The sequence below is a fragment of the Cryptomeria japonica genome, chromosome 7 (genome assembly GCF_030272615.1).
Source record: "Cryptomeria japonica chromosome 7, Sugi_1.0, whole genome shotgun sequence".
NCBI classification, from domain to species: Eukaryota; Viridiplantae; Streptophyta; class Pinopsida; order Cupressales; family Cupressaceae; genus Cryptomeria; species Cryptomeria japonica.
In genome coordinates this window covers 303,555,104-303,578,054 of record NC_081411.1, presented here as the reverse complement: position 1 = coordinate 303,578,054, position 22,951 = coordinate 303,555,104, and the positions used below count along the sequence as shown (strand labels likewise).

The window sequence follows — 22,951 nt, the reverse complement described above, 5'->3', positions numbered from 1 at the left end:
TTGCTGAAAAAACCCACGATAGAAAGGAGGAAAAAATGGTGACTGAAAACCAAAATAACTTAGAGTTTAACGACGTGAACGATTCACATAATATTTGCATATTTAGCCCATCATGCACACTAGGCAATTTCAACTTTTTCCGATGATCTGAAGACTATTAGATGATGGGGTATATTTGTTTTCAGACGTGAGATAGGTTTACCCGAAAGATGTGGATTGGCAAGTCCACTTAAAACAAAGCCTATTGGCTAATTAAAATAGTATTTAGTATCGTCCAATATTTGATTGATCAATTGAAAGAGTCGTGAAAAAAGATCTAAGCACTATTTTCGATAATAAATATATTTATATTATTAAATAATCAATAAAAAATATCTTAACAATCATATACATTTAAGAAGTGGCTCGGATTTGCTGTCAAACATATCCGTAAATTTATTTTAATTTTTTTTATATTAATTAAACTTATAATATTAATGAATAATAATTAATAAAAATATATTAACAATCATATATATATTTAACAAGAGACGCAATGCGTCAAGTTCCTGTCGATGGTGTAAAGGTTTGGTTTAGTCTTAAGATTTGGGAGCAATAGCATTTAGAGTGGTTACTTCCAAAGTTGTGTTAAGAACAAAAAAAAAACTAGAAATATTGTTCTACAACATAAATCATAAATTTTAAATTCTTTTATTGGCCTCATGTAAGAGTCGTGTATCAAAATATTTTTATCATGAGCATGAACTAAAAGGCAAAGAGTAGATGAAACAATTGTTGTGTGGAAGCATTTAAAATATTTTTAAGGATTGACCATTATTTGATGTTTATGAGTTAACTGGGTAGAGAAATGATTTAGGTTTTTCCTTATTACCATTTTATGCAAATATCCATGTAAGTGCATTAGTCATATGTGCAAACTTGTGGAGATTGAACTGAAACAAGAAATCATAATTGTTTATATGACTTTAGTACTTCTAAAATCACTTTACAAAATTGGGAAGTTACAAAATTCACAAAGTTCACATCTTGTTAAAATGACATGTTGAACATTTTACATTAATATATCAAACATCTTGTTAAAATGACATGTTGAACATTTTACATTAATATATCAAACATTGAAAAATAAGAAGAAGAAATCTTAGCAAGCAATAGACAAAATAACAAAACAAATTTAGTTACAAATCAAAACTACATCACTTAAGTTTTTTGGTACCTTAATCTAATTCCTTGAAATGAAGTTCAGTTCTTCAAACAAAAAAAAAACATGCATTAATAAGTCATGTAACGAGGTTCACTGTTTCAATAGAAGGAAACAAAAATGTAGGTCCATAAAATTTGCACGTTTTAAAAAAATACAAATTCCTTTAAAAAGATAAGTGCATGCAAATTTGATGAGAAAGATGAAAACTGTTGTCATTTCCAGTAGCATGGCAAAAACTCTAATTTTAAATTGATTAACCAGTTTGAGAACTCTAATTTCAAGTAAATTTTCATAGCATCAACATTAACTCTAGAAACAGTAGTGGCCAAATTACTCAGTTAGCGTGGCAATTCCATGAAAAGTCCAAATTTTCGTAGCAAGACTTAACATAAAACTACATACTAAATTGTGCTAAGCATTTAGAAAAGAATTGAAGAATTGATCTATAAATTGGCCTTTAAAGAAACTTTGAACCCCAATTCATGTTCTGGATTTTAAATCCCTGCCAAATTGTTGAAGTCAAAAATCAATAAAATGAGCACTACTGTAAAACGAAATTAGAATAAATAAAAGGCTTAAAAAAATTAACCCACATTATAGAGGAATATTAAAGGAAAACCCGTTGTGCATTTTAACTAATATTGAGATTGAACAACGATCTAAGCTCAAATCCAGAACCTGCAACTCAAATTCAGAACCTACAGCTCAAGGGAATCAAACTTGGGTCAATTGAAAAAGTGAAGAAACTAACAGAGCTCATATCCTCAACCTCGGATAGGAAAAACCATAAAAATTACCATATTTTTTCTTATGGGTATTAAAAAAGAAACCTAATCTAAAGATGTTCACAAATATTGAGTAATTTGATAGCTTTCATGGCAACCTGCGTAACCAGTATCCTTGCTAACAAAGGGATTGTGATGGATTAATGAAGAGATGTGCCTAGGTTTCTTATTTTATTACTTGCATTTAATCGGCATTCAATTTCCTTACCTGTCCTCATTCAATAGAATAAGATTTTTCCAGATTTTTGGAGATTGGGCAAATCAGGTGGTTGCATTCGATTGGGTTTTTTGACTTTATATTTATGATAAGATTTCTTTCTAGAGACTTCTAGCTAAATTCGATTGGGTTTTTGACTTTATATTTATGATAAGATTTCTTTATGGAGACTTCCAGCTATAAACTATAGACATAAATATTTGTTTTGGAGAGAAAAAAATTAATGCTACCATGATTGTAGCAAGTATAACCAATCAAAGGAAATAAATAATTTTGATAAAATTATTAAAATATGAAAAAATAAAGAAACTTTTTAAATGCAAGTAAATTTTTTAAAAGTAGCTCGGATTTGCTGTCAAACATATCTATTAAAAAATATATATAATTATAGAACACGGTTGGAATGAAATTCCCCAATATTCGACCAATCCAGAGGGTCGGCGGAAAAGATAGCTTGACGTTGAAGATAAGATTACAGCCGTAGATCATTTTCCACCGCCGCCTCAATTTGATGGTCCGATTCTCTCACTCGCATCAAATCTCACCTATAAATACCTATTAACTCAAACCAACTTATGCAATAACTTCTTGCAGGCGGGTTAACTTGATTTAGGGATGTTTTCGGTATTTCTTCGGCAGGGCTCGATCGAATGATAAATGGTTCAGGTCCTACGATGGCTGTATGGAGAAAATTAAAATTTCTGTTCTATTATTGACTCTTTTTGAGTTTTGTTACGATTTAGGTTTTAGGGTTTGATGCCTGTTTTTCTGTAGTTTGTTCTGTTCAACACAAATATTTTCTGGACCTAAACTTTTCTCTGGCCCCGTCAACAATGATTTTTAAGCTTCTCACCGTGGTCAGGCAGATCATGTGTTTCTACGCCTCATGCCTTTTCAATTCATAACTATGGTGAATTTTTTGATGGCAATATAATGAATATTGACCGGAGTTAACAGATCATACACGGAGGAGGGACGACATCTATCCTGATTTTCCCCTATTTAATCAAGAAAGTGGGGGCATTATTTATTTATCTGATATAATTGTGCTGGTGTATCACGTTTTCTTCATGTGTAGGTCAACTGAGTGGAAAATTAGGTGTGTCAAATGAGGACATGCATAAATCTTAAGAAAGTACACTACGATCTAAATTTCTTCCTCGGCCTCGGTTTTTATGCAACTGTCGTTTTTGCGGTTTGTTATTGGGTATTGTTGGTTTTTATTTTCCCTTAGTCTCTCTTTAAGAAAGATTTTAGTCTATCTTCCATAACCTAGGGTTTGTTGGGTTTATGCTACGGAGGGGTGAGCCTGACCAGCTGCAGGGAAAGCAGGGAAAGTAATGCTCAATTTATCTTGATCGTAGATGAGGCGATGATAGACAACTAAAGTCCCGTTGGGGGAGAGTCCATCGGTAGATGAGGTGATGTTCATCGGAAGGAGTAGCGAGCCAGAATTGACAGGTTTTAGATGCTTCGAATTTGAGTACAATCTCTCCTTTAATCTCTCTTTTTCTCCAATATATCCTAGCCGATTTGCAGAGATCATTTATTGCAGGGTAATAAGGTAGATTGAATCGAACTAAAATTAGTATATGGTTATGGGTTATGGTATCTCCAGGGTTTCACTATAAACATTGGTGTGGTGCAATCTGGGTCGCGAGTTTGGCAGATTGACCTTGATTTTATTGTCTGGTTTTGAGGGTTTAACCACGATCATTGAAGCACTGTCCAAAATAATTTGAAATATTAATTTTTAAAGCTTTTCCGAAAAGGTGTGTTAAGGGTCTTGTGTCAACATTGTCCTTGAGCGAAAACATTGATGGCCGTGGAGTGAATCATCCTTGGTAATCTGTAAGTAACTTCTTATTGGCATGATTTATTTTTGCAATTTAATTTGCTCTTACAATTGGGTTAAGAAAGGATTAAAAACAGTTCTATGGGGAAACATTCCGAAGGTAACTATGCTACAGTATGCGAAGAAACTTTATTGGTTTGTGCCTCAGCATGGAGGAGGTTAGTGTGTATCTTAATAGTGGATGCCAATTTCATTACATGCGAGGTTTTTTTGAAATGCTAATCGGTTATAGCAAATTCACCTTTATTTATCATTTGCATTGACTTTTTAAGCTAGTTTATCTTCGGCAGGTAGTTCGGAACAGTAGAAATCAGAGACTGAGGAACGGTGATGTGTTATTCATTAGTTATTACCTATTACCAATTTTCGTAAGTAAAAAATTTCCAGTTTATTTTGGCGAGAGATATTAACTTTGTGGAGATTTGAGGACCCAAATCTGTTGTCTTCCCTAGGTAAGAAAGTGCTCCAATGCACATGGAGTTAAATTTCGACTGTGGTTTGTGTATCTGTATGGTGGAGGTTTGTGTTTATCTGAATGGTGGATGTCTCCTTCATTACAGGCAGGGATCTCTGACTGTAACCATAGTCACCATTGTATACCATTTGCGTATCTGGATGGGGGATGTCTACTTCATTACAGGCAGGGATCTTTGAAACCCTTATCAGTAATACTATAGTCACCTTTACATATAATTTGCTTTTACTTTTAAGCTAGGATGTAGTCGTTTAATCTTCGGCAGGTAATCACGTACATTGGAAATCATAGACTGCGAAACAGAATTGTGCGCTAGATCGCCGATTATTACCCAAGTAAATCCAAGTTTTGTAAGTTAAATGATGGATGTCTACTCCACTACAAACCCTTATCGGTGGTATCATAGTCACCTTTATATATCATTTGTGTATCGGAATGGTGGATGTCTACTTCATTACAGGCAGGGATCTTTGTAACCTTAATCAGTGGTACCATAGTCACCTTTATATGTCATTTGCATTTACTTTTAAGATAGGGTGTAGTCGTTTATCTTGGGCAGGTAATTCCAAGCTGTGGAAATCAGAGACTGCGGAACAGAGTTGTGCGCTTGATCGCCGATTATCATGTAAGTTTTGTAAGTAAAATGGTGGATGTCTACTTCACTACAGGAAGGCACGTTTGAAACCCTAATTGGTTGTACCATGGTCACCTTTTATATATCATTTGTATTTACTTTCACGCTAGGATGTAGTCGTGAAGGCACGTTTGAAACCCTAATTGGTTTGTACCATGGTCACCTTTTATATATCATTTGTATTTACTTTCAAGCTAGGATGTAGTCGTTTATCTTCGGCAGGTATTTCCGAACAGTGGAAATCAGAGACACGAACGGAGTTGTGCGCTTGACCGCCGATTACCATTAAGTAAATCAATGTTATGTTGTAAGTAAACTGTTGGATGTCTACTTCATTACAGGAACGGATATTTGAAACCCTAATCGGTTGTACCTTTATATATCATTTGCATTTACTTTTAAGGTAGGATGTAGTCGTTTATCTTCGGCAGGTAGATCCGAACATTGAAAATCAGAGACTGCGGAGCAGATTTGTGTGTTTGATTGCCGATTACCACCAAGTAAATTAAAGTTTTGTAAGTTGATTCGTTTCAGTTTATCTCAACCACCAAGTAAATTAAAGTTTTGTAAGTAGATTCGTTTCAGTTTATCTCATCATGAGGTTTAGGACTCAAACCTGTTGACTTCCTCAGGTAACAGACTGTCGAATCTTGCTAGTAGGAGGTCTATTTTATTTACGTTTTTTTAAATTTAGTGCTGGGTTGCTAATTAGTTAGCATTCAACTTATATCGACTAAAGTTAATGCAGACTAAAGTTAATGCAGTGAAGTAACGGGATTTAGCTGCACAGTACCTTGTATCTCTCACAGCCTAACAAAGAATTTGAATTAAAGTGGTGCAATATACTTGTTCCCATTTGTCTATTGTAAACTCTTATCAAGTTAATAGGTGTATACATGGAAAGAGAATGCCCCCAGTGGAGACATGGATTTGGTGTTTCAAGCTATAAAACAGTGCAACTTCTAGTTTTGGAAGAAGGATAAGAACTCTTTTAACTCCCAGATTTGAATCAAAAGCTGTCTCTGCAATTAGTTTTCTGCTTTTGTTCTCTTTCATTGAACGGTAATGTCTTAACTTGATAAAGGATGAATCAATATTCTTTCATGTTTGGGTTAATAGGTGTATACATGGAAAGAGAGTGCCCACAGTGGACATGGATTTTGTGTTTCTAGCTATATAACAATGCAACTTCCAGTTTAGGAAGGAGGATAAGAACTCTTTTAACTCCCAGATTTGGATCAAAAGCTGTCTCTGCAATTATTTTTCTGCTTTTGTTCTCTTGCATTGAACGGTAATGTCTTAACTTGATAAAGGATTAATCAACATTTCTTTCATGTCTGGGTTAATAGTTGTATACATGGAAAGAGAATGCCCCCAGTGGACATGGATTTGGTGTTTCAAGCTATAAAATAATGCAACTTCTAGATTTGAATCAAAAGCGCTCTCTGCAATTATTTTTCTGCTTTTGTTCTCTTTCATTGAACGGTAATGTCTTAAACTTGATAAAGGATGAATCAACATTTCTTTCATGTTTGGGTTAATAGGTGTATACATGGAAAGAGAATGCCCAAGTGCACATCGATTTGGTGTTTCAAGCTATAAAACAATGCAACTTCTAGTTTTGGAAGGAGGATAAGAACTTCTTAACTCCCTTGTTTAAATTCAAAGCTGTCTCTGAAATTATTTTTCTGTGTTTTGTTCTTATGTTGAATGGTATGAACTCTTAACTTGATAAAAGGATGAATCAACGTTTCTTTCATGTCTGGGTATAATAGGTGTATACATGGAAGAGAGTGCCCACGGTGGACATGGATTTGGTGTTTCTAGCTGTATAACAATGCAACTTCCAGTTTTGGAAGGAGGACAAGAACTCTTTAACTCCTAGATTCGAATCAAAAGCTGTGTCTGCAATTATTTTTCTGCTTTAGTTCTCTTTCATTGAACGGTAATGTCTTAACTTGATAAAGGATGAATCAACATTTCTTTCATGTTTGGGTTAATAGGTGTATACATGGAAAGAGAATGCCCCCAGTGGACATGGATTTGGTGTTTCAAGCTATAAAACAATGCAACTTCTAGTTTTGGAAGGAGGATAAGAACTTTTTAACTCCCTTATTTGAATTCTAAGCTGTCCCTGAAATTATTTGTCTGCATTTTGTTCTCGTGTTGAATGGTATAAAGACTTAACTTGATAAAGGATGAATCAACGTTTCTTTCATGTCTGGGTATAATAGGTGTATACATGGAAGAGCTGGGTATGATAGGTGTACACATGGAAGAGAGTGCCCACAGTCTACATGGATTTGGTGTTTCTAGCTGTATAACAATGCAACTTCCAGTTTTGGAAGGAGGATAAGAACTCTTTTAACTCCCAGATTTGAATCAAAAGCTATCTCTGCAATTATTTTTCTGCTTTTGTTCTCTTGCATTGAACAGTAATGTATATCAAGGATGAATCAACATTTCTTTTACGTCTGGGTTTATAGGTGTATACATGGAAAGAGAATGCCCCAGTGCACATGGATTTGGTGTTTCAAGCTATAAAACATTGCAACTTCTAGTTTTGGAAGGAGAATAAGAAACTAGGAGGAGGATAAGAACTTCTTAACTCCCTTATTTGAATTCAAAGCTGTCTCTGAAATTTTTTTTTCTGAGTTTTGTTCTCGTTGAATGGTATGAAGTCTTAGCTTGATAAAAGATGAATCAACGTTTCTTTCATGTCTGGGTATAATAGATGTATACATGGAAGAGAGTGCCCACAGTGGACATGGATTTGGTGTTTCTAGCTATATAACAATGCAACTTCCAGTTTAGGAAGGAGGATAAGAACTCTTAACTCCCAGATTTGAATCAAAAGCTGTCTCTGCAATTATTTTTCTGCCTTTGTTCTCTTGCATTGAACGGTAATGTCTTAACTTGATAAAGGACGAATCAACATTTCTTTTACGTGTGGGTTAATAGGTGTATACATGGAAAGAGAATGCCCAAGTGCACATGGATTTGGTGTTTCAAACTATAAAACAATGCCAACTTCTAGTTTTGGAAGAGGAGGATAAGAACTTCTTAACTCCCTTATTTAAATTCAAAGCTGTGTCTGAAATTTTTTTTCTGTGTTTTGTTCTCATGTTGAATGGTATGAAGTCTTAACTTGATAAAAGGATGAATCAACGTTTCTTTCATGTCTGGGTATAATAGGTGTATACATGGAAGAGAGTGCACACAGTGGACATGGATTTGGTGTTTCTAGCTATATAACAATGCAACTTCCAGTTTAGGAAGGAGGATAAGAACTCTTTAACTCCTAGATTTGAATCAAAAGCTGTCTCTGCAATTATTTTTCTGCTTAGTTCTCTTGCATTGAACGGTAATGTCTTAACTTGATAAAGGATGAATCAACATTTCTTTCATGTTTGGGTTAATAGGTGTATACATGGAAAGAGAATGCCCCCAGTGGACATGGATTTGGTGTTTCAAGCTATAAAACAATGCAACTTCTAGTTTTGGAAGGAGGATAAGAACTTCTTAACTCCCTTATTTGAATTCTAAGCTGTCCCTGAAATTATTTTTCTGCGTTTTGTTCTCGTGTTGAATGGTATAAAGACTTAACTTGATAAAGGATGAATCAACGTTTCTTTCATGTCTGGGTATAATAGGTGTATACATGGAAGAGCTGGGTATAATAGGTGTACACATGGAAGAGAGTGCCCACAGTGGACATGGATTTGGTGTTTCTAGCTGTATAACAATGCAACTTCCAGTTTTGGAAGGAGGATAAGAACTCTTTAACTCCCAGATTTGAATCAAAAGCTATCTCTGCAATTATTTTTCTGCTTTTGTTCTCTTGCATTGAACAGTAATGTATTAACTTGATAAAGGATGAATCAACATTTCTTTTACGTCTGGGTTGATAGGTGTATACATGGAAAGAGAATGCCCCAGTGCACATGGATTTGGTGTTTCAAGCTATAAAACATTGCAACTTCTAGTTTTGGAAGGAGGATAAGAAACTAGAAGGAGGATAAGAACTTCTTAACTCCCTTATTTGAATTCAAAGCTGTCTCTGAAATTATTTTTTCTGAGTTTTGTTCTCGTTGAATGGTATGAAGTCTTAGCTTGATAAAAGATGAATCAACGTTTCTTTCATGTCTGGGTATAATAGATGTATACATGGAAGAGAGTGCCCACAGTGGACATGGATTTGGTGTTTCTAGCTATATAACAATGCAACTTCCAGTTTAGGAAGGAGGATAAGAACTCTTTAACTCGCAGATTTGAATCAAAAGCTGTCTCTGCAATTATTTTTCTGCCTTTGTTCTCTTGCATTGAACGGTAATGTCTTAACTTGATAAAGGACGAATCAACATTTCTTTTACGTGTGGGTTAATAGGTGTATACATGGAAAGAGAATGCCCAAGTGCACATGGATTTGGTGTTTCAAGCTATAAAACAATGCAACTTCTAGTTTTGGAAGGAGGATAAGAACTTCTTAACTCCCTTATTTAAATTCAAAGCTGTCTCTGAAATTATTTTTCTGTGTTTTGTTCTCATGTTGAATGGTATGAAGTCTTAACTTGATAAAAGGATGAATCAACGTTTCTTTCATGTCTGGGTATAATAGGTGTATACATGGAAGAGAGTGCACACAGTGGACATGGATTTGGTGTTTCTAGCTATATAACAATGCAACTTCCAGTTTTGGAAGGAGGACAAGAACTCTTTTAACTCCTAGATTCGAATCAAAAGCTGTGTCTGCAATTATTTTTCTGCTTTAGTTCTCTTTCATTGAACGGTAATGTCTTAACTTGATAAAAGATGAATCAACATTTCTTTCATGTTTGGGTTAATAGGTGTATACATGGAAAGAGAATGCCCCCAGTGGACATGGATTTGGCGTTTCAAGCTATAAAACAATGCAACTTCTAGTTTTGGAAGGAGGATAAGAACTTTTCAACTCCCTTATTTGAATTCTAAGCTGTCCCTGAAATTATTTTTCTGCATTTTGTTCTCGTGTTGAATGGTATAAAGACTTAACTTGATAAAGGATGAATCAACGTTTCTTTCATGTCTGGGTATAATAGGTGTATACATGGAAGAGCTGGGTATGATAGGTGTACACATGGAAGAGAGTGCTCACAGTGGACATTGATTTGGTGTTTCTAGCTGTATAACAATGCAACTTCCAGTTTTGGAAGGAGGATAAGAACCCTTTAACTCCCAGATTTGAATCAAAAGCTATCTCTGCAATTGTTTTTCTGCTTTTGTTCTCTTGCATTGAACAGTAATGTATTAACTTGATAAAGGATGAATCAACTTTTCTTTTACGTCTTGGTTAATAGGTGTATACATGGAAAGAGAATGCCCCAGTGCACATGGATTTGGTGTTTCAAGCTATAAAACAATGCAACTTCTAGTTTTGGAAGGAGGATAAGAAACTAGGAGGAGGATAAGAACTTCTTAACTCCCTTATTTGAATTCAAAGCTGTCTCTGAAATTGTTTTTTCTGAGTTTTGTTCTCGTTGAATGGTATGAAGTCTTAGCTTGATAAAAGATGAATCAACTTTTCTTTCATGTCTGGGTATAACAGATGTATACATGGAAGAGAGTGCCCACAGTGGACATGGATTTGGTGTTTCTAGCTATATAACAATGCAACTTCCAGTTTAGGAAGGAGGATAAGAACTCTTTAACTCCCAGATTTGAATCAAAAGCTGTCTCTGCAATTATTTTTCTGCCTTTGTTCTCTTGCATTGAACGGTAATGTCTTAACTTGATAAAGGATGAATCGACATTTCTTTCATGTCTGGGTTAATAGGTGTCTACATGGAAAGAGAATGCCCCAGTGGACATGGATTTGGTGTTCAAAGCTATAAAACAATGCAACTTCTAGTTTTGGAAGGAGGATAAGAACTTCTTAACTCCCTTATTTGAATTCAATGCTGTCTCTGAAATTAGTTTTCTGCGTTTTGTTCTCGTGTTGATGGTATGAAGTCTTTAACTTGGTAAAGGATGAATCAGCATTTCTTTAATGTCTGGGTATAATAGGTGTATACATGGAAGAGAGTGCCCACAGTGGACATGGATTTGGTGTTTCTAGCTATATAACAATGCAACTTCCAGTTTAGGAAGGAGGATAATAACTCTTTTAACTCCCAGATTTGAATCAAAAGCTGTCTCTGCAATTATTTTTCTGCTTTTGTTCTCTTGCATTGAACGGTAATGTCATAACTTGATAAAGGATGAATCAACATTTCTTTCATGTCTGGGTTAATAGGTGTAAACATCGAAAGAGAATGCCCCCAGTGGACATGGATTTGGTGTTTCAAGCTATAAAACAATGCAACTTCTAGTTTTGGAACGAGGATAAGAACTTCTTAACTCCCTTATTTGGATTCAAAGCTGTCTCTGAAATTATTTTTCTGCGTTTTGTTCTCGTGTTGAATGGTATGAAGCCTTAAACTTGATAAAGGATGAATCAACGTTTCGTTCATGTTTGGGTTAATAGGTGTATACATGGAAGAGAGTGCCCGCAGTGGACATGGATTTGGTGTTTCTAGCTATATAACAATGCATCTTCCAGTTTTGGAAGGAGGATAAGAACTCTTTAACTCCCAGATTTGAATCAAAAGCTCTCTGCAATTATTTTTCTGCTTTTGTTCTCTTGCATTGAACGGTAATGTCTTACTTGATAAAGGGGGATGAATCAACATTTCTTTCATGTCTGGGTTAATAGGTGTATACATGGAAAGAGAATGCCCCCAGGGGACATGGATTTGCGAATATGTTAATTTCTGAATTTGGCCTTTTGTGAACATAACCAATGAAAATATCATTCAATTTGTTTATTTGTGCTGACTCGTGAATTTCCTATAGTGAACGGTGATTTAGCAACCACTTCTGGAAATTTTATATGGTTGGTGTAATGGGCTATGCTTGAATTTTATATAGTTGGTGTAATGAGCTATGCTTGAATTTTATATAGTTGGTGTAATGGGCTATATGCTTGATTATGCAAGCCTAGTTCCAAATGATTAAAGAGCATTAAATTTGTCAATTTCTGAATCTGGTCTTTCTTGGTTTACTCTTAATCCAAGAGCGTTAAATTTGTTTTTGATGCCAACCTAGGTTATTGCAGAGATATAAAAGGGTGAAGTGTAACAATATATATTACCTCATTACAGTGAAGTGACAATGAAGTCGAAGTGGTGCAAGGTCTCATCCCATACCATCTTCTTATGTTTCTTCTATTGTACTTCTGGTAGTTGTCTGTAGTGAATTTGATACATGAATTTGTTCATGAGGGGTACTGCGTTTGTTATTTGTGTGGGTGATTGAAGCACGTGCTTCTTGGTTGAGAGTCGAAACTGAGTAAAGTTTTACTTATCATCCCTGTTCTGTTGGGTTCTGATGTTTTGTGACAGTTCTCGAACAGTGAATTTTTCGTGACTGGTAGAGTTAGCAACTACATCTGCTTAGTCTATATAGGTTGGATGATTGGCTGTGCTTGATTATAACCGTTAATTTTTGAATCGGGTTTGTATCAACTTGTTTTTGACGCTAAGTTAGATTTTTGTAGCGAAATAAAAGGACAGTGAAGTAACAATGAAGGATAGAAGTGCTGCTAGGTTTCATGCTTAACCTTACAAATTTATTCCCTCGCCATATAGTTTTACCAGCGTACAATGTTTTTTCAGTTGAACTTTTGGTAGTTGTCTGTAGTGAACATCACATATGAAGCGTACAATGTTTTTTCGGTTGAACTTTTGATTGTTGTCTGTAGTGAACATCACATATGAAGTTGTTCATGGGGGACTGAGTTTGTGATTTGGGTGGGTTTTGTACAAATTATTATAGTCGGTGATTGAATTACTCGATCGATCCAGATGCAGCTTCTTGGTTGAGAGCTGGAACCAAGTAAAGTTGGAGCTGTTGCATATTGGCGTAAGTGGCGTGAAGTTTCAATAAGCATTTTCCATATAGCGCAGTCCTATTATCCATGTATTTAATGCAACAGCATAATTTGTATTTTCTATGGCCCTATTTTATTAGCAGGGTTTTGAGTTGCAAGCTGAAACATCTGTTACTTTCCCGGTTTATTCAGTAGGAATTTCTTTGATATCTGTGGTTGATTTTGACAGGGTTGTGAGGTTTTAGGATTCAGCATTTGCCCAGTCACCGGCTAATGATCCATCTCCAATTTTATTTTGGCAGTTGTATGGCAACAACTTTTATCAATTTGGTGTTTAATCACCTTAGAAGATCGAATTAATTATTTTATACTAATAATGTTTTGATCACGTTTGTCTTTAATTCTTCTTTAATTCGCCGATAGGCCACATATAGGGCGAAAGCCCACCGGATTTTCCTCATGTCTGATGCCGGATTATTTTCTAGTGTCTGACAATGGAAAAATTTACTGTGTCGTATTTACGGAGTTATAGCTCAGCATGCTCATTAATGTTTTCCGTTTTTCTCTATTTATTTTCAAAAGGGACCCCGCTCATTAATGTTTTCCGTTTTTCTCTTTTCATTTTCAAAAGGGAAAGTACATTGTGTTAGTGACCGCTTGGAAAATCTCAGCCGAAATCAATGGTGTATTGTGCGACAAACTTTCGTGTTAGTTGATATTTTTTTTCAATCGTACTGTATTTTTTTCTAATTAAAATAAAAAGTATGATCTCTAAAGAATTTTTTATATATTTTTCTTTAATATAGGCACACTAGTTTTATTTAATAAATCTTATTTTGTTCAATTTTATAAATTTTGTAAAATAGGTAATGCTAATTTATATATATATTTTTCTTTAATATAGGCACACTAGTTTTATTTAATAAAATCTTATTTTGCTCAATTTATAGGCACACTAGTTTTATTTAATAAATCTTATTTTGCTCAATTTCATAAATTTTGTAAAATAGGTAATGCTAATTTTTATATATATTTTTCTTTAATATAGGCACACTAGTTTTATTTAATAAATCTTATTTTGTTCAATTTTATAAATTTAGTAAAATAGGTAATGCTAATTTTTATAGATGGTATGTTTACCATTCTTAATTTCATGTTAATATTCATAAATTATTTTAAAGGTATAATCCATGTTATTGTGCTAACAATCATATATTATTTTATTGTTCAATTTTATATGATTTTAATTTTATATGATTTTTATTATATATTATGTTTAATATAATTTAAATTTATTTGAAAAATATTATTATGATAGATTTATTATAATATTTTTTTTCTACTATAAGTTATTAAATATAATATAATATATAATTTAAATTATACATAATTATATTTATTATAATAATTATTAATAATAATAATATTGTATATTATATTTTCTATATGTACTGATAGAATTTATTTAAAAATTAATATTACAATAGTTGTCTTTGGAAAATTAAATATTATTAATAATTTAGAAGGTTCCGTGCATTAGAATTATTAGTTATGTTTTTTCAAAAACTAAAGTACAATGGATTTATATTTTCATAAAAAATAAGAGATAAATGAAAGCCTAATATAGATTTTTTTACCAATTAAAACATAGTTTTTAATTTAATAAATAATTGAATTATATTATATTATAAAAATGCCTTCTATATTTTTAATTTAATAAATAATTGAATTATATTATATCATAAAAATACCCTCTATATATCGTCTCCTAGAAAATTGAATTAGAAGGGATGAAACCATTTAGTTTTTTTTGTTTAATGTTGGAGAATAAGTTTGACGTAATGTAGAGTTTTATTTTTAAATATTTTTAGTGAGATTGATCTTATCTATTACAAAATTGAATTATATTATATCATAAAAATACCCTCTATATATCTTCTCCTAGAAAATTGAATTAGAAGGGATGAAACCATTTAGTTTTTTTTGTTTAATGTTGGAGAATAAGTTTGACGTAATTTTGAGTTTTATTTTTAAATATTTTTAGTGAGATTGATCTTATAGATTACAAAAATGTTATGAAACATAGAAGTGATTTATAAATTGGGAAAACGAACTTGTTGATAATGAATTGATGTAACTTGTTTAATTGTTCTTTTTTTTTATTTTGGACCAAATTCTCCTAGATTGTCTTCGAGTAACTTTATAGTTGTACAAATGATCAAGACAACTCACTTAACTCTTGCAAGCCATAAAATGATTTGATCTCTCTCTCTCTCTCTCTCTCTCTCTCTCTCTCTATATATATATATATATATATATATCTCTCTATCTATATTAGTCCCTCTCTCACCTTCTCTCATCCTCTCTCCATATCTCTCTCCATATCTTTATGTATTTAGATCTCTCTCCATATCTTTACGTATTTAGATCTCTCTCTCTCTCTCTCTCTCACACACACACACACTTAAGGCCTACACAACTCTTTGGTCTCTCTCTCTATTTGTCTATATTTCTTTTCCCATCTCTCTCTCTCTCTCTCTCTCTCTCTCTCTCTCTCTCTGAGACATTAACTCTCCATCTCTCTACCTCTCTATATATCACTTCCTCTCTCAATTTATATTTATATTTCTCTCCTCTCTTTCTTACAAAAATAATATGAGCCTATTGGTAATGAAGCTTGATTATCTTCTTGATTTAGAAGTTCTGTTTTAATCTTGTTTTGATCCCTATAAGAGGGTTCATAGTTGATTTGAAGCTATTACTTTTCCATTGAGACTTTTTTTGCACAAACAACATAATTTGATAAATGGCTTGCAAATTAACCTCATATATTGCACATATATATGGAAAAAATACATGAACATTTTCTTTAAATTGATCTTCCAAACCTCTTCGGCATACCCATTTCACACCAAGGTGCAATTGCTAGTTATTAATATTCTTAAGTTTAGCTTAAGTGAAATAGAGAAAAAAGTGACTTAATTATTAAATTAAGTCAATATCTTTTACTCTAATACCCTCCTTCGAGATGAAGTTAGGGAGAAGTTAGAAAAACCAAGGACTAGATGCAAGAAAGTTAATATGGGTCTTGATAAAAAGGCTTGATGAGGTACCCAAGTGGAGAAAAGGAGAACTTGTGGAAACAAAACTCTTCTTCGAGGAGACAAAAAAGCTCAAGTGGAGATGAGCATGAAGAATCATTGATGCATGAAGAAGTTGCGAACACTGTTGTAGTATGACTGTTATGATGTTGAAACAAGAATCTTCTCTGAAATAAAAGATGATCAGGGTCAATAAGACATGAATTTGCATGAGTGCTCTCAATGACACTACTTGAATTCGAATCATATGACAAATATAGGCAAAACATTTGGAACCCGAAGATATAGATGGCACAAGTACTAATAGTTGAAAGCACTGATTAGGTGAAAAATGGAAGGGCGCTTCCAAAAATATGAAATGGAAGTGTCCATATGGTAAGTTATCCATCTCACCAAAATGCTTGGATAACCAGTCGATGCATCCGCCTAGTACATAGGATCAAATACTAAATGCATAGCTCACTCCAATATGAAACCAATGAAGCATTAACACCATAATGTAGTGCATGAAGAACCAAGAACATCTTGACCGTGTAGACATGAAAGTACAAGCAAATACAAAGGGTGTGCAAATCAAGGCAAACATCAAATCCCCATGGCACTTTATATCATAGTGCGAGTACAATAAGACACAAAATTGATGTGCAAGATCCCATAATACATGTGCAATACAGAAGCACTTTATCTTAGAGCATTTTAAAATCACAAATGCTTACAATGAAAGCTCAGAATGTATACATGACGAACAACAAAAAATGAATCATCCCACACAACATGAAGTTTCCACGATGTCATTGGTTCAAGTAATTTACCAGAGTACAAAAACACACAAAGTTGAATAAAATGTACCTAGAGTAAAATTTGAAAAAAGTGCATGGATGGTTGTGAAGAGCTTTGAAACATCGTCCCAACATTATTAAAATCATGAAAAAACGAAGAAATTGGTGAAAAGTTAGGAGCCAAGGACTTCAAATAACACCTCTGACTTCAAATGGCTGTAAATTACTAGCGACAAAAACATGTGATGAAACCCACATATCTAGAAAGTAGATGAAACCAGCGTTCCAACGATATCTTGTTTGCCAAAAAGTGATATCGTATGTCCAAGTTATGACAAAAAAAAAAAACCCCTCTTTTAAGGCACAAAGAGGGTTCAAAGTGGCCATGTATAGGTGTTTGTACTACTGATGTCAATGGAATATTCCAAGAATAATCCCTTGTCGAAAAAATTCCCCCTTGTTGGAAAAACTTGCTTGAAAAATACTTTGTTGGCTAGAAAAGTAGTGGAAAACAAGTCATGCGTTCAAAACAGATTGCAAGCTTGAAAAGGCGAGATAGGCTGTCGGAAAAGGTTTGGCGAGGGTTGGAAAAATTGGGTGGTGGTGACTGGGCATGGAGGTCAAAAAAATTGGGCGGTGCTGACTAGGCACGGGGGTCGACGGCTCGGAAAGTGGACGACGGGGTAAAGTCCATGCCTCTTGCATGTCCACGACCTACAGCACTCCGTACGAACATGCAATAGTGGGACACCCCCACAAGAATGTAGTGCATGAAGAACCAAGAACATCTTGACCGTGCAAACATGAAAGTACAAGCAAATACAAAGGGTGTGCAAATCAAGGCAAACAAAGGCAAACATCAAATCTCCATGGCACTTTATAACATAGTGCGAGTATAATAAGACACAAAATTGATGTGTAAGATCCCATAATACATGTGCAATACATAGGCACTTTATCTTAGAGCATTTTCAAAATCACAAATGCTTACAATGAAAGCTCATAATGTATAAATGACGAACAACAAAAAAACGAATCATCCCACACAACGAGAAGTTTCCACGATGTCATTGGTTCAAGTAATTTACCAGAGTACAAAAACACAAAAAGTTGAATAAAATGTACCTAGAGTAAAATATGGAAAAAGTGTATGGATCGTTGTTAAGAGCTTTTGAAACATCGTTCCAACGTTATTAAAATCATAAAAAAATGAGGAAATTGGTGAAAAGTTAGGCGTTGAGGACTAAAAATAACACCTCTGACTTCAAATGGTTGTAGAATATCAGCAACAAAAACATGTGATGAAACCCACATATCTAGAAAGTAGATGAAACCAGCGTTCCAACGATATCTTGTTTGCCAAAAAGTGACATTGTATGTCCAAGTTATGACAAAAAAAACCCCTTTTTTAGGGCACAAAGAGGGTTCAAAGTGGCCATGTATGGGTGTTAGTACTGTTGATGTCAGCAGAATATTCCAACAATAATCCCTTGTCGAAAGAAAAACTTGCTTGAAAAATATTTTGTTGGCTAGAAAAGTCGAGGAAAACAAGTCATGCGTTGGAATTTTTTTTTGTCAGAAAAATTTGGCAGCTGCCAGAAAAACAGATTTCAGGCTTGAAAAGACGAGACAGGCTGTCGAAAAAGGTTTGGTGAGGGTTGGAAAAATTGGGTGGTGGTGATTGGGCATTGGGGTTGAAAAAATTGGGGCAGCTCTGATTGGGCACGGGGGTTAAAAAAAATTGGGCGGCTCTGATTGGGCAAGGGGGTAAAAATAATTGGGCAATGTTGACTAGGTATAGGGGCCGACGGCTCGCAAAATGGACGACGGGATAAAGTCCATGCCTCTTGCATTTCCACGACCTGCAACAATCCGTACAGACATGCAACGGTGGGACGCCCCCCCAACCTTTTTGATAAAATTAAAAAACTTTTTCAAAAGAGAGTTTTTTTCATTGTTTTCTTTTAAATTTTAAATTTTTTTGGAAAAAAAACTAGAAAAGGCAAAATTTTTAAAATACCAATTTTTTCGATGTGTGTGCAAGTGGTACATCCATATTGGCAAAATTTTTTGCCTCAAAGGTCAACGATGCCCAAACTAATCGAATTGTATATCAAAATTTGTGGAATCGGCCTCTTGAAACCAATTGTGAGGTCCTTTTGGGCCCAAATTGCTCTGAAAAATAGGTGCTCCCCTAGATCAGAAAAAAAAAACTGAATTTTCAAGCCCTCACAAAAACACAGATAAAACATCTGGAACCCAAAAGATATAGATGGCACAAGTACCAATAGTCTGAAGAATTGATCAAGTGAAAAATGGAAGGTCGCTTTCGAAAATAGGAATGAAAGAGTGTCCATATGGTAAGTGTTTCATCTCATCGAAATGCATGGGTAACCAGTCGCTGCATCCACCTAGTGAGGTCCTTTTGGGCCCAAATTGCTTCGAAAAACAGGTGCCCCCTTGAATTAGAAAAACAATTGAATCTTCAAACCCTCACAAATTTGGCTCCGTGAATCTCCTTATCAAATGAACAGGAAATCCTCAGGTTTGAAGCTCTAATACCATGTTAAAGTTGTGAAATACAACCTCCCAAAATCCAATGAACGCCTATATGCAAATAACTTGTCACAACAATGGAAGATTCACACAAAACACAAAGATTGCTTTGAAAATCCAGGCAAGAATATGCAATAATAATTATCAGATAGATAAGAAAATACAAAGGGATCAATCCTTATAAAAGGAGATCAAACCTAAATGGAAAAACCCTAAAAATCAATTAATAATTAATAATGAATAAATTTTTAATATTCCAAAGTTTAGTTTCCTAAATTTAGCTTAAGTGAAATAAAGAAAATGTGACTTAATTGTTAAATTAATATGATTTAATTAATTAAGTAAACTAATACGTTTTAGTCTAACAAATTTGTCTCATCCAAATTAAACAAAGTTATTGTTGGACTATCACCAAGCAAGATTGGAAGTATTATAATTTATTTTTTTCTATAGTTGGAAGAATATCATGTCGTGAAAATGGGTTAGGACTCTCTTTAAAGTTGGTGTTGGGTTAGGCTTATGTTAAATCTTTACTTTATGGTCTTATGTTAAAGTTCAATTAGAAATATGATTAGATTTAAAGTTAGATTAAGATTTGTGTCATATTTATTAATTAGAATACATCTTAAATTATTGATATATAATATTTATATTATAATATTATAGCATAAATATTTATATATTTATTAATATTATGTTGTTTTTAATTATATTATTAAAAATATTAATACTATATTATTAATTTTAGAATTATTATATTATTTTTATTATAACCTAATTAAAATAAACACTTTAGAATGATATCTCTTAAGATTCTTATATAATTTTTTTTAATATAGAAACACTAGTTTTATTTATTAAATCTTGTTTTGTTTAATTTTATAAATTTTCTAAAATAAGTAATGCTAATTTTTATTTATTTATTTAATTTATAGATGGTATGCTAGTTTTCTTTACTAAATCTTATTTTGTGTAATTTATTTAACAATTGTTTTATTTTGTTTAAAATTGTTTAAACATTATTTAATTTATTTAATTTATTTAAGAGTTATTATATTTTATTAAAAATAATTTAACAATTTTTTTTTTTCATTTTACATTGTTTATATTATTTGAAAAGTTATTTTTATTTACTTAACAATTATTTTATTTTACTTTACAATTATTTTATTTTTATAGAATAATAAAAATAAAATATCACAAAAACAAAGAAAAAATAGAAAAATACTTTTTCCAAAGATACAATGAAAACAACTAGCTAATTAGTACATATGTTATGGACATCATATTGAATAAAAAGGAACACTTGCAAAACTACAAAATAGTACCTATTTTAAGATTTTTTTAATATAATTATTTAAATGAAAACTACAATAATATTAAAATGAAAAACTACAATAATATTAAAATGGATATAAGATATCTCTACAAAAATTTAATAATAAAATATTCTTCATTGAGAACTTAAAAAAACTATTTATAAATAAATTTTCCAAATTTTTGATAAGAGATTAGAAACAAAAAATACTGTGATAATGGATGTTAAAAGAGAAAGATTTAAGTTTAATTTAAAAGATGATAATTTTGAACTATATCCACAATCTTTTATAAAAATCAAATTCTATAATTTTGTTTTATTACATTTTATATATAATTTTATAAATATAATACTATAGATGAGATTATTAGTAAAACTGTTTTTAAAAATATAAATAAATATAATATAATATTATAATTTATAATATTTGTTAAATATTTTTAAAAATAAGATTATAATGGTTTTTTTTAAAATATTTTATATATTATCTTAAATTAATTTAAATATTATTATAGAGAATTAGTTTTAATTTAATAGTAACTTTAATAAGATTTTTTATTTTGTGTGCAAGTTTCTTGTGTCTGCCATTTTATTAAATTTATTAGAGAAATACATATTAATTTAAGATTATAATGTTTTTGACTTTTAAAATATTAAACCATGATTATGTTTTAATGTTAATATATAAACGTATCAAGATTTTTTTTATTTTTCATGCAAGGTCATTTTATCATATTTATTAGGAAAGATGCATTACCAATTTACAAATTTTAATATCAATATAAAAATTTATTGTGGAAATGATCCAACAGCTTTAGGCATTGCAATCATCTTTCAAGTTTCTCATGATCATAGAAGTTAGTGGATTAAGTTCACATAGGGAATGCCTTAGGCGTAATTATTATTCTTTATTGACTAAATAACTTTTTATGATTTTTTTTTGGATAATTTTAACAAGAATTTTTTTTTGGATAATTTTAACAAGAATTTTTTTTTATTCTAATCTAGTTGTTAATGTAATGTTGTTGGTAAACTTTGTTTTCAAGACTAGTGGTAAAACATGAAAAACAAAGCAATGGAATAAAATAGTTAAAAAATATATTTTATTCCATTGCTTTCTTTTTCAAGACTGCATAAAATTGAAGAAAGCTTGATTTGGTGCTCCGCAAGTTATCTTTCTTCGTGACAGTTGCTGATTGGTTGTGTTTTTGAGCTTTCAGATGTTGATCGATGAAGATTTGAAAAGTGGTGTTGGTGCAGTTGTTTCTGATGATTCTAACTTGTTTGCAGATGTTTCTTAGTCATGTCCTATTTGTTTTGGCGATCCACATTAATCGTTGTGTGAGTTTTTGGTGGTTTCTATCAACCAGTGATGATTTTCATGTTATGCGGTTTTCCTGGTGGTGTAGCGTGTTGTAGTTGATCTTGGCATGATTTATGGTGGTGTTGTGCGTTTGGGAATTTGTTTTAGGACCATGTTATGCTATGTAAACCATTATATTGGCCCGATGGTCGATCTTTGTATCGTGTGATGTAATTTTGTAATTGAGGGCTAAGGGTTTAGCTGACTTTGTTGTCAAGGTTACTGATTTGTACATATAGGTGATATAGTCATGTAATTTAGGTGTCGATGTTGTGTCTACATTATCAAAGAGAGATTTGTGTGTGAACAAGTGATTTATCCTTTGGTGTTGAGTTTGAGGTAAGATTAGTGTTGCAGGGTAGACATTTGTGCTTAACCGAAACTATAATCAGGCATTTGGAGATGCTATTCTTTTAATTCACTTCTTCTGGATTGTAGTCTGAATATTATTGTAAGTTCGTGAGACTTCTTTGAGGCTTGTAGCCTTCCGTGCCATTATATTTGAGCAGTGAGCTCTAACCAGTGTGTCTGAATGCATGGGCATTCCCCATTGTAACATTTTTACATACTACTGCAGAGTATCATCTTACTATGGGTAGGTTCCCACCGTTGTTTTTCCCTTAATCGAGTTTTTCATGTCAAAATCTTGGTGTTGTGTGTTGTGTTGTTAATTTGCTTATCTGTCTTATTACTGCAGATTATCATATCGAACATTAAAGATATAGATTATTTTAGTAATACACTATTTATAAATATTA

At 32.7% G+C, this 22,951-nt stretch overlaps 1 long non-coding RNA gene across 1 annotated transcript; it reads left to right on the top strand.

The window, feature by feature from the left end:
• The first annotated feature begins 2,726 nt into the window (after window positions 1-2,726).
• Window positions 2,727-13,612, top strand: LOC131856338 (uncharacterized). Its single transcript, XR_009358438.1, has 2 exons — window positions 2,727-13,165; window positions 13,306-13,612. It is a non-coding gene; the product is annotated as an uncharacterized LOC131856338 (long non-coding RNA).
• Window positions 13,613-22,951: the final 9,339 nt, after the last annotated feature.